Raw genomic sequence first — 9,597 nt, forward strand, 5'->3', positions numbered from 1 at the left:
CTATAAAAGTGTTATTTTCATTAAATTTAATTTCTATGCATAAAAAGATGCATAATGAAATTTTTTTATTATAAAAGTGTTATTTTTATTAAATTTAATTTCTATGCATAGAAAGATGTATAAAGGAAAATTTTAATCATTTAAACGTTATTCTTGTAAAAAATGATTTTTATGCATAAATAGATGCATAAAGAATTTTTTTTATTTTAAAAGTATTATTCCTATTAAAATTGATTTTATGCAAAATAGATGCATAAAGAAATTCTTTTTATTTTAAAAGTGTTATTCCTATTAAAATTAATTTTATGCATAAAAGGATTTTTTTTATAAGTGTTATTCCCATTCAACTTGATCTTTATTCCTATTAAAATTGATTTTATGCATAAATAGATGCATAAAGAAATTCTTTTTATTTTAAAAGTGTTATTCCTATTAAAATTGATTTTATGCATAAATAGATGCATAAAAGGATTTTTTTATAAGTGTTATTTCCATTCAACTTGATCTTTATTCCTATTAAAATTGATTTTATGCATAAATAGATGCATAAAGAAATTCTTTTTATTTTAAAAGTGTTATTCCTATTAAAATTGATTTTATGCATAAATAGATGCATAAAAGGATTTTTTTATAAGTGTTATTCCCATTCAACTTGATCTTTATGCATAAATAGATGCATAAAGAAATTTTATATCAAAATTAGAATTCTCTTTAATTCTATGTTTAATTTCTACGAGTATTTGATAAATGAATAAGTAAATACTCTAAAAGAGAAATTTCTATCGTTTTATACTCACACGGATTGTAAAAAGAAAATTCAAAAAATCTATCGAGATCTAAATATTCAAATAAATGATTAATTTATTCCTCATTTGGAGTTCGTAGCTAATTTAGAAATCAGTTAAGTGAATATTCAAAGAAAGAAATTTAGTAAAATAGTAATTGAATTATCAAACCTTTTCGAGAAAGATAGTTCAGAAAAAATCTTCTCACACTCGAACCTTGAATCAGACTATGACCAAGACCAAACTCTTTCGTCAGTTTCGAGGAAAGAAGATGTGACCAGTTAAGAAAATACAATCAAATCTCTCGCCAAATCTTAAACTAAGTTGAGACCCTTTGAATTGATCTGTGGATCAAGGATACAGAATTCGAGGAATTCTGTTATGAAATTCAAAATTACGATTAAGAAGTTTTGGGGATAGTGACTCACGCCAGAATGCTAGAGGGAGCATTTGGTATATGTTTTTCTAAGGGAAGTTCGGTTGCAACAGCAGGCGGGGAGTGTTTAAAGGACATCTCACGCGCGGCAAAGCTTGCCTAGGTCTTAACCAGCCTCGGTATGGCTAAAAAATGGTGCGCTTTCGGTACGATAAATGAGGGCCGACGAAGCGGTCCCTGAGTGAAGTGCCAGGACACCTAAGGAGGATCCTGGAGGTTTTTGACCAGGTGATGTACGGGCTCGCGATGCCCAAGACACGTGGAAAAGATATGTATGATGGACGAAATGATTATTGTAATCTGTTTACTGGATCTCGTTGTTGTTGTGACCAGCTGGTCTAAAAAATGGAGAGTCCAGAGTAGTACTATTTTTTTTTGAGAAACAAGGGACTGGATGGAAATTTTGAGTTATGACATCTGTAACCAATAACTATTTGTGAATGGATTGTTTTATAAGTTAAAGTTTTAAAGAGGAGTGTGTGCGTATCTGTATTCGAAAGCAAAAGTTAAGAAAGGCATTCAATTATGGGTGGGTGAGTAATTGTCTGGTTCTACCGATTCCAGTGGTTGGGTGGTGGCTAACCCATGGGCCGGATGGGGCAGGAATCAGTGGAGTTTTAATAATGAAATTGAAATAAAAGCAATACACTTAGAATTCCAGTAGTTAAATAAAAACCTCAAGACTTTCTCAAATGATTAGATCAATGGCTATGCCTGGTTTCGGTTAGGAAAAAAGCGTTGATTTCTTCAAGTTAAGTTTGTAATAGTTTTCCTTCTATCTGGTTGAATCAGGTGAAGGATAGTTTAGTCTCTTGACCCCGTTAGAAAATTCGTTAAGAAAATCGAAAAGGTGGAATCGTCCCCGTTTTCCGGGCAAGGGAAATTTTCTCAGTTTTGGCTTTGAAATGACCACCAGTTTGAGACCCTTTGAATTGATCTGTGGATCAAGGATACAGAATTCGAGGAATTTTGTTATGAAATTCAGAATTACGATCAAGAAATTTTGGGGATACTGATTCAAGAAATACTCCTTGTATTTAAAAGAAAATGAAATTGAAAACTTGCATAGAAACCCTATTTTCTTAAAGGACTGTCTTACGCCAGAATGCTAGAGGGAGCATTTGGTATATGTTTTTCTAAGGGAAGTTTGGTTGCAACAACTGGCGGGGAGTGTTCAAAGGACAGCTCACGCAGCAAAGCCTTGGTATGGCTGAAAAATGGTGCGCTTCTGGTACGATGGACAGTGAAGTGCCAGGACACCTAAGGAGGATCCTGGAGGGTTCTGACCAGGCGATGCACGAGCTCGCGGTGCCTAGGACACCCATGTGTATGTCGTGGAAGATATGTATGATGGACAAAATGATTATTGTAATCTGTTTACTGGATCTCGTTGGCTGACCAGCTGGTCTCAACGGAGAGTCTAGAGTGATACTGTTTTTTTTTAAAGAAACAAGGGACTGGATGGAAATTTTGAGTTATGACATCTGTAACCAATAACTGTTTGTCAATGGATTGTTTTATAAGTTAAAGTTTTAAAGAGGAGCGTGTGCGTATCTGTATTCAAAAGCAAAAGCTAAGAAAGGCATTCAACTATGGGTGGGTGAGTAATTGTCTGGTTCTACCGATTCCAGTGGTTGGGTGGTGGCTAACCCATGGGCTGGATGGGGCTGGAATTAGTGGAGTTTTAATAATGAAATTGAAATAATATGAATACGGTTAGAATTCGAGTAGTTAAATAAAAACCTCAAGACTTTCTCAAATGATTAAATCAACGACTGTGCTTGATTTCGGTTAGGAAAAAAGCGTTGATTTCTTCAAGTTAAGTCTGTAATAGTTTTCCTTTTATCGAGTTTAATCAGGTGAAGGATAGTTTAGTCTCTTGACCCCGTTAGAAAATTCGTTAAGAAAATAAAAAAGGTGGAATCGTCCCCGTTTTCCGGGCAAGGAGTTTTCCCAGTTTCGGTTTTGAAATGACTACCAGTTTAGTCTCGTGTCCGGACATTTGAGGGCGAGGCCCCGAGTAGGAAACCCTACCCTGCACAAGAGAAAGCTACTTCCGCTGCTAGCAATCGGGAATCCAGTGCACGGAGGGGACAGAGGGGTCTCACACAACTCCCTATACTCACAGTTGATAGCTATTGACGGTCTTCTAACTGAGGAATACCTTTCCCTTTAATTCTGCTTAATTGCTGACTGTCAGATCTGACTCAAAACTTTCCCTTTCAACACAAAGAGACCAAAACTACTCCTAAACACCCACGATTGACTCCTAATGACCTTTAGCTGACTCCCTTCTAACCCGACACAGTCCTCAAAGCTAACCATTAGACCACTAGCAGTGCCCAACCTATTAGACACAGTCCTCTGATTGATTCTGATTGTCAGTCCATACCTCATAGATGTTAAACAAGATCAGACCAAAACTTTAACAACCTCAGCTCACCTATTCTGATACATGGCTGACCAAGCTGCCTGTGTTAGAGCTTGTTATCTCAAACACAAGCTCAATTCTGACTCAACACAAGATGGCTCTTCACTCACAATTGGTTCTCTTCAAGAAACTCTATCAAAGCAACACATATTAAACCAAAGATAGGAATTCATCAAATCTAAGACAGTCAGATCTCCTGTGTGTATATAAAATCGAGCCAATCTCAACAACCCTAAGATTTGGTCACAAACACAAGATGAAAACACCAAGAAAACTCAAGGATCTCCCACATGTAGACCCTGGCAACATCACTTCAAAGCTTCACAAAAAATAGCACTCAACTGACGCTCAACAAGCACAACAATAGTTGAGCGGGAATCTAGATTGGATCATGTCTCTAACAGAGAACTTAGGGGACACACCTCCTAGCCACCTCTCCGGGCTCCAACACTCCCTTTTCAATTAGTTCCTCTCACACTGCACTAGTCTTCAATCAATTCCTCTCACACTGCAGTGGTCTTCTTTGAAATGTTGAAAATCAGCAGGTCTTCGAGCCTGTAAGCTTCGACCAAGCAAAAACTATTTTGCAAGTGACACACTCCACTGCAGTCGCTCACCTCTAGTAGTCTCTCTAGCCACACCTTCTTCAACCACCCCTGAAAACTTCCCCAATTCACCTCCTTCATCAACTCGTTGCTGCCTTGCTTTCTTCCAGAAAGTTGCATCGCTCGGCTTACTCATTCAATCGTTCACCCATGTGCTTTCCTTTTTCGTTCATGCACCTGCACAAATCCACTTGACCACGCAACGATCATCTATTTTCTAAGGTTTCTAACCATACTCAAAGCATTTTTTCTTATTCTTGGGGTTGAGGTGGACATATCCATTAGGCACAAAAAGTCCTATCAGTGTGCAAAACTCATGGTCATCTTGGGTGGATCTAAGTTGATGATGATGATGGGGTGATGTTGGGAGAGATAAGTATGACATGTAGATGACTCTCAGCTTCATCTCCCTTTAATAATGATTTCATGGGTGTGAAAAATATTAGTTTTTCAAGTGTATCATAAAAACTCTAGATTTCCATAGTGGTGAAAATGTTGACTTTTGTAAAGGAGGTTATTCTTACCTGAGGTAACATTGAGTTATACCATTGCCCAATGAAAAGTGAATTATCTTCTTAAATTGAAGAGAAGACATTGATGTAGACTTTCCAATTGTGCCTTTGTACATTTCAAGTTCTCTCCATGTAATCTATCAAAGCACCATAACCTGATAGCTTCTATGCACACCTAAGTTATGTTCTTGTGTTTACCCTCCATGTAATCTATCAAAGCACCATAACCTAAGATAGGTTCTATGCACACCTAAGTTATATTCTTTTGTCTATCCTCCTTTTTTAGAGTGTGGGTTATTGTGCCTATTGCTAAGCTTATGCTATAGTTGGCTTAAAAAATGGGTTGATGTCCATTATGTGCATAATAAACTCCATTGTGGAGGGGACAGGTGAGGATGCTAAAGCTTGGCATTTCCCCTTATCAAGTGGTAAGGCCGCAGTAGGCAAGTTTTCCCTTGTTGTGTAAGCAAGTTTACCTGTTGGTTTTCTTGCCCTTGTTGTGCAAGAAAGTTCTTGTGGTTACTCCATTTTCGGGAGTGAATTCTTGTGGACTGCTTACTATTGCATTGGCCTCCTCCACAACATGTGAGACTTTGGTGCACTTTCTATTGAGGCTTTATTTTTTATCAATTTATTTAGGCACCCATATGAAGGAATTGCCTTTATGATACCCTTGAGCATGTAGTAGGCACATGGACACCCATCTTTTTTGAACTTTCTATCTTGGGAGTCGGTGCTGTTGCTAAGGTTTCTTCCTTTGTTCTCTCTTAGGGGGTTTTGTGGATATTGTTAGAATCACACTTTGGTATGACCTTCATAGTATCCTTAACGATTGAGAATTTCTTTGGGACAACATTTGAGTTGCTGAGGTTGTGGTCGAGCTCTTGTACCGTTGTTGTAGAAGAGTTTATAATTGAGAACTATTTTTTCTAGATCTTTGAGATTTGTGTTAATGAGTGTGCGGCTCATGTTGGCAAGGTAGCTTGGATTACCATCCTCGTAGTAGCCTTGAGCTATGCAGTTGTTTCTCCACACATATTTTGATGCCTTGTAGATATCTAGATAATAATTTTTGTTGTGGAATTTCTTTGATGGAGGTGAAGGTTTGGTACTCTTCTTGGTATGAGCTTGCATGAGGAAGCATTTTTGTTTGTGGATTTGGGCAGAGTTAAGGCTTGGTAGCAAAGGGGGTTCTCGATGTCAAGGTCACATTAGTGGAATTACCTTTTTCAACTATAGTGAAGAACTTTAATGTTATCGGCAATGCCTTAAGGATGTTGATGATAAAATTTTGGTGATAGAAACCTTCTCATTGGCGTATAGGTTCCATCATGGGGGAATGTTGATGTAGTTAATTAGCAGTGGCTTCATCATGAAAGACTATTGATGTAGTTGATTAGCAGTCGCTCCATCATGGGGAACTCCAAACTATCGATGTAGCTGATTGGCAATGGCTCCATCATTGGGGGATTGTCATTAGAGAGCCTATACTCTTAGAAATAGGGTCTTTTGATGTTGAGGGTTTTTCAAGGTTACCCTTGCCAGAGTAAGATTCAATCTTTGTTAAAGGTGTCAATAGGATTGGTGGGACATGTTTAGGAAATGATTGTGAAGTTATTCAGTTAGAGATAGGAACATGTTTCTTTGATGGTAATGTCAGAATTAAAGGAATAGTGGATTTGTTAAAGAGGGTTGTTGATGGAGAAAAACAGTCTTCAAGTAGAGGAGCCTTCTAGGAAAGCTAGTAGTTATTTGCATTGAATCATATAGAGGTCATTTAATGTTGGATCTTCATTGTCCCACAAAACGGTATGACCAACTCAGCATTATCAATCTTCATGGGTGAATGTATTAATAATGAAGCATACTTAAGCTTGGGTAGCAACAATCCATTCGCATCCCAAAATTAAATGTGCTTTTAACACATACTCAAGCACAAAGAACTTACATTTTAGGGGGTTATGGGAATCCACTCAGTGTATGACCTTGTAGTGTAGGTTGGCCTATTAAATCCCAGAGTTCTAATGTCATGAGATTGTGTTCATGCCATGGGTAAAGTTGAGAGCTTGTATCGTTTTCAATGATGAACACTTTAATCCCAACCTTTATTCTAGGAAGACTCAGATCAAGGTCAAGTTCAAACATTGGACTATAGAAAAGTTATTAATTCCATGTAAATAATGGTATGGGGGGCCAAAGGCTATGAACAAGTGTAAAAGCGACATCAATAAGTGTAGTGTAGAAGGGGCCAAGTATATAAGCCCATGGACATGTTCATTTACCAAATTTTGGAACTTTTGAATATACAATCTCTTGAAGCTAATTGCTTAAGGTTTCATGGTGGTATGACTACTCATGTGTGTATTTCATGCAATGAATGCTAGGATGTGTGCCCTTCTCATGTAGTGCTAATTTTTCTTTCATTGGTATCAGAGCCTAGCATTTGATTCATTTCTTTTTTCACTTGTATTTTTTTTTTTTTAAAGGTATGGTTCTTGATTTTCTTGATCTTCCTCAACATTTTCTTGAAAATTTTGGTGTAAGCATGGATAATGTTTCAATTTTAATGCTCAAAACCCAAGCTATGGTGATCTTGAGTGCATCAAAGGCTTAAAAAGTGAGCATATTAGACAAGGGTGGCCAAGACTTTACCATTTGGGGACTTGGATATGGAAATGTGGTGTCGATTGTTCTTTTAAAAAAAAATTTGGCCATCACATGTGAACATGGATTTGAAAACAATGGATAAAGTATGTTCTCCACCTTGTGCCTTTGTGGTTTTCTACATTTAGGGTTTTGTAAGCTTATGAGAGAGCTTGCTAAGCTTACTCAAGCAAAGAGGGCTTAACCATACCATGTGGAAGGGATGGGGAGGCAAAATCACATGAAATGGGTGAAGAAAACATCGAATCTAGTGGGCCGTGAGCGGCAAATTATAGAAGGTAGCATTTATGCATTCGTCATCCATTTTGCCTTCATAACTATGTTTGGCCCGCCGCCTCTAGCTTCCATGGATGGCACCATTCCTATCAAAGATTAGTGTTCTTGCTCTTCCATGCTCCAATTTCTTTACATGAGATGAATGTTCCAATACGATGAAAACATTTCTTTCAAATTTTCTTGAAATCTTGATTCATGGGGATTAAATGGTTGAGATTGGAGATTATGTCACCATTCTTATACTAATATTCAACAAGCTCTTTTGAGATTACATAATTTGGCATTGAAAAGCATATTGCAGTACCGCTCGTTTATCTCTGGCTGGCCGAGTAGTTGTGGCCAACCAGGTTCTGCTTGCTACTATGTGGTACATCACTTCTTGCTGGGCCTTCTCTCGGGCGTGCATTGGCCAGGTGCAGAGGCTCATCAGGAACTTTCTTTGGTCCGGTGGCGACGGGCGGCCCGCCAGGGCCAAGGTGGCATGAGCGGTGATCACTCAGCCCCCGAGGGAGAGAGGCGGCCTGGGCATTGTTGATCCTATTTGCCAAAGCCGAGCATTGCTTGACAAGTTGGTAGTTCGTGGCCTCCTGCCAGGCGCTGAGCCGTGGAAGGAGTTTCTTGTTTCCAGGATGCTCAGCCGCACCCCTTCTCTTAGCGGCCCCTGGACCCCCAGCATCAGGTGGATCTTTATAGAGCAGCGATCCAGAGGAGTGGGCCTTTGCTTCGAGGAGCGTTTTGCAGCTAGCCTTCTTAGGGCCTGGGCGCATCTGAGGCCGTCACTCTTCCAGACTCCCCCGGGCACCGATGAGGAGCGCCTGAGGCAGCCTTTGATCTGGAACCCCTTGATTTGTCTCCCCAGTGGCCATATGGTTGGATCGCAGTCTCACGTGTCGTGGGGCCCGCTGAGCTCTGGCCCAGCCCAGTCCCTAGACGACTGGATAGGTTTTCAGCAAGCTGCCTCTAGAGGCTCAGGAGAGGAGACTCAGTGGGATGAGGGGCAGAGAGTTGATGAGACAGGACATTGAGGCGGCCATCCCCCCGGGAGTGGCGGACCCCAGTACAGGACCCTCCACCTCCACAGTGGATGGGTGTCTTCACTCGGCATGAGATCCTTCTAGCGGTCTGCGGCACAGCGGAGAGAGTCGCCCCACTCACTTTCGAGGTGGGAGAGGGTGGCCAACTTCAGAGGACACGACTAGATTTGGATGGGCTCCAGGGATGTATTCTTCAGAGGCTGCGGGTGGTCGGCTTTCATCAGAGACAGTGGCATGTAGACCCCTCACCAGCCTCGATAGGGGAGGACTGTTCTTGGAGATTATGGGCTTGGGACAGCAGGCCTCTTATTCGCCTTCATCAGTGGGATCCAGGTGAGTGGTTTTGGCGAGATCCCTACTTGGCCCCTACCAGCCCAGGCATCCCCTTTTTTCAGTACACAGCGAGGCTGGGGCGGAGGATTCAGAGACACAGGATAGCGAGCACCCCGGCGGCGGTCGAGCATTGGCGGTGAGACAGGGGCTCTCCCCTACCTTTCTTAGGGACTTCTGGCAGCGCCTTTGGGCCAGCTTCCGGCCCCGGAAGGTGACGCTGTTTCTCTGGCTCACAGCGCATAGAGGACTGACTGTGGGGGCTTGGCTAGCTTTCGGCAGTCACCCAGCGTCCTGCCCTCGGTGCGGCCATGCACAGGAGTCGCAGCGGCACTGCTTATGGGATTGCCCACAGGCACAGCAGGTCTGGCAGCGCGCTCTCAGGATGGTTTTTGCAGGCTCACCAGGTGAGATGCTGGTGACGTGGGGTGCGGTGGCTTGGGCCACGAACAGCGGCCCGGCCCTTGGATATGAGGACGTCCCTGGCAGTGCGACCATCCAGGTCTCTGACAGGGCGATGGCGG

Source organism: Cibotium barometz, chromosome 7, assembly GCF_041138505.1.
Source record: "Cibotium barometz isolate CiBa-2024 chromosome 7, ASM4113850v1, whole genome shotgun sequence".
Taxonomy (NCBI): Eukaryota; Viridiplantae; Streptophyta; class Polypodiopsida; order Cyatheales; family Cibotiaceae; genus Cibotium; species Cibotium barometz.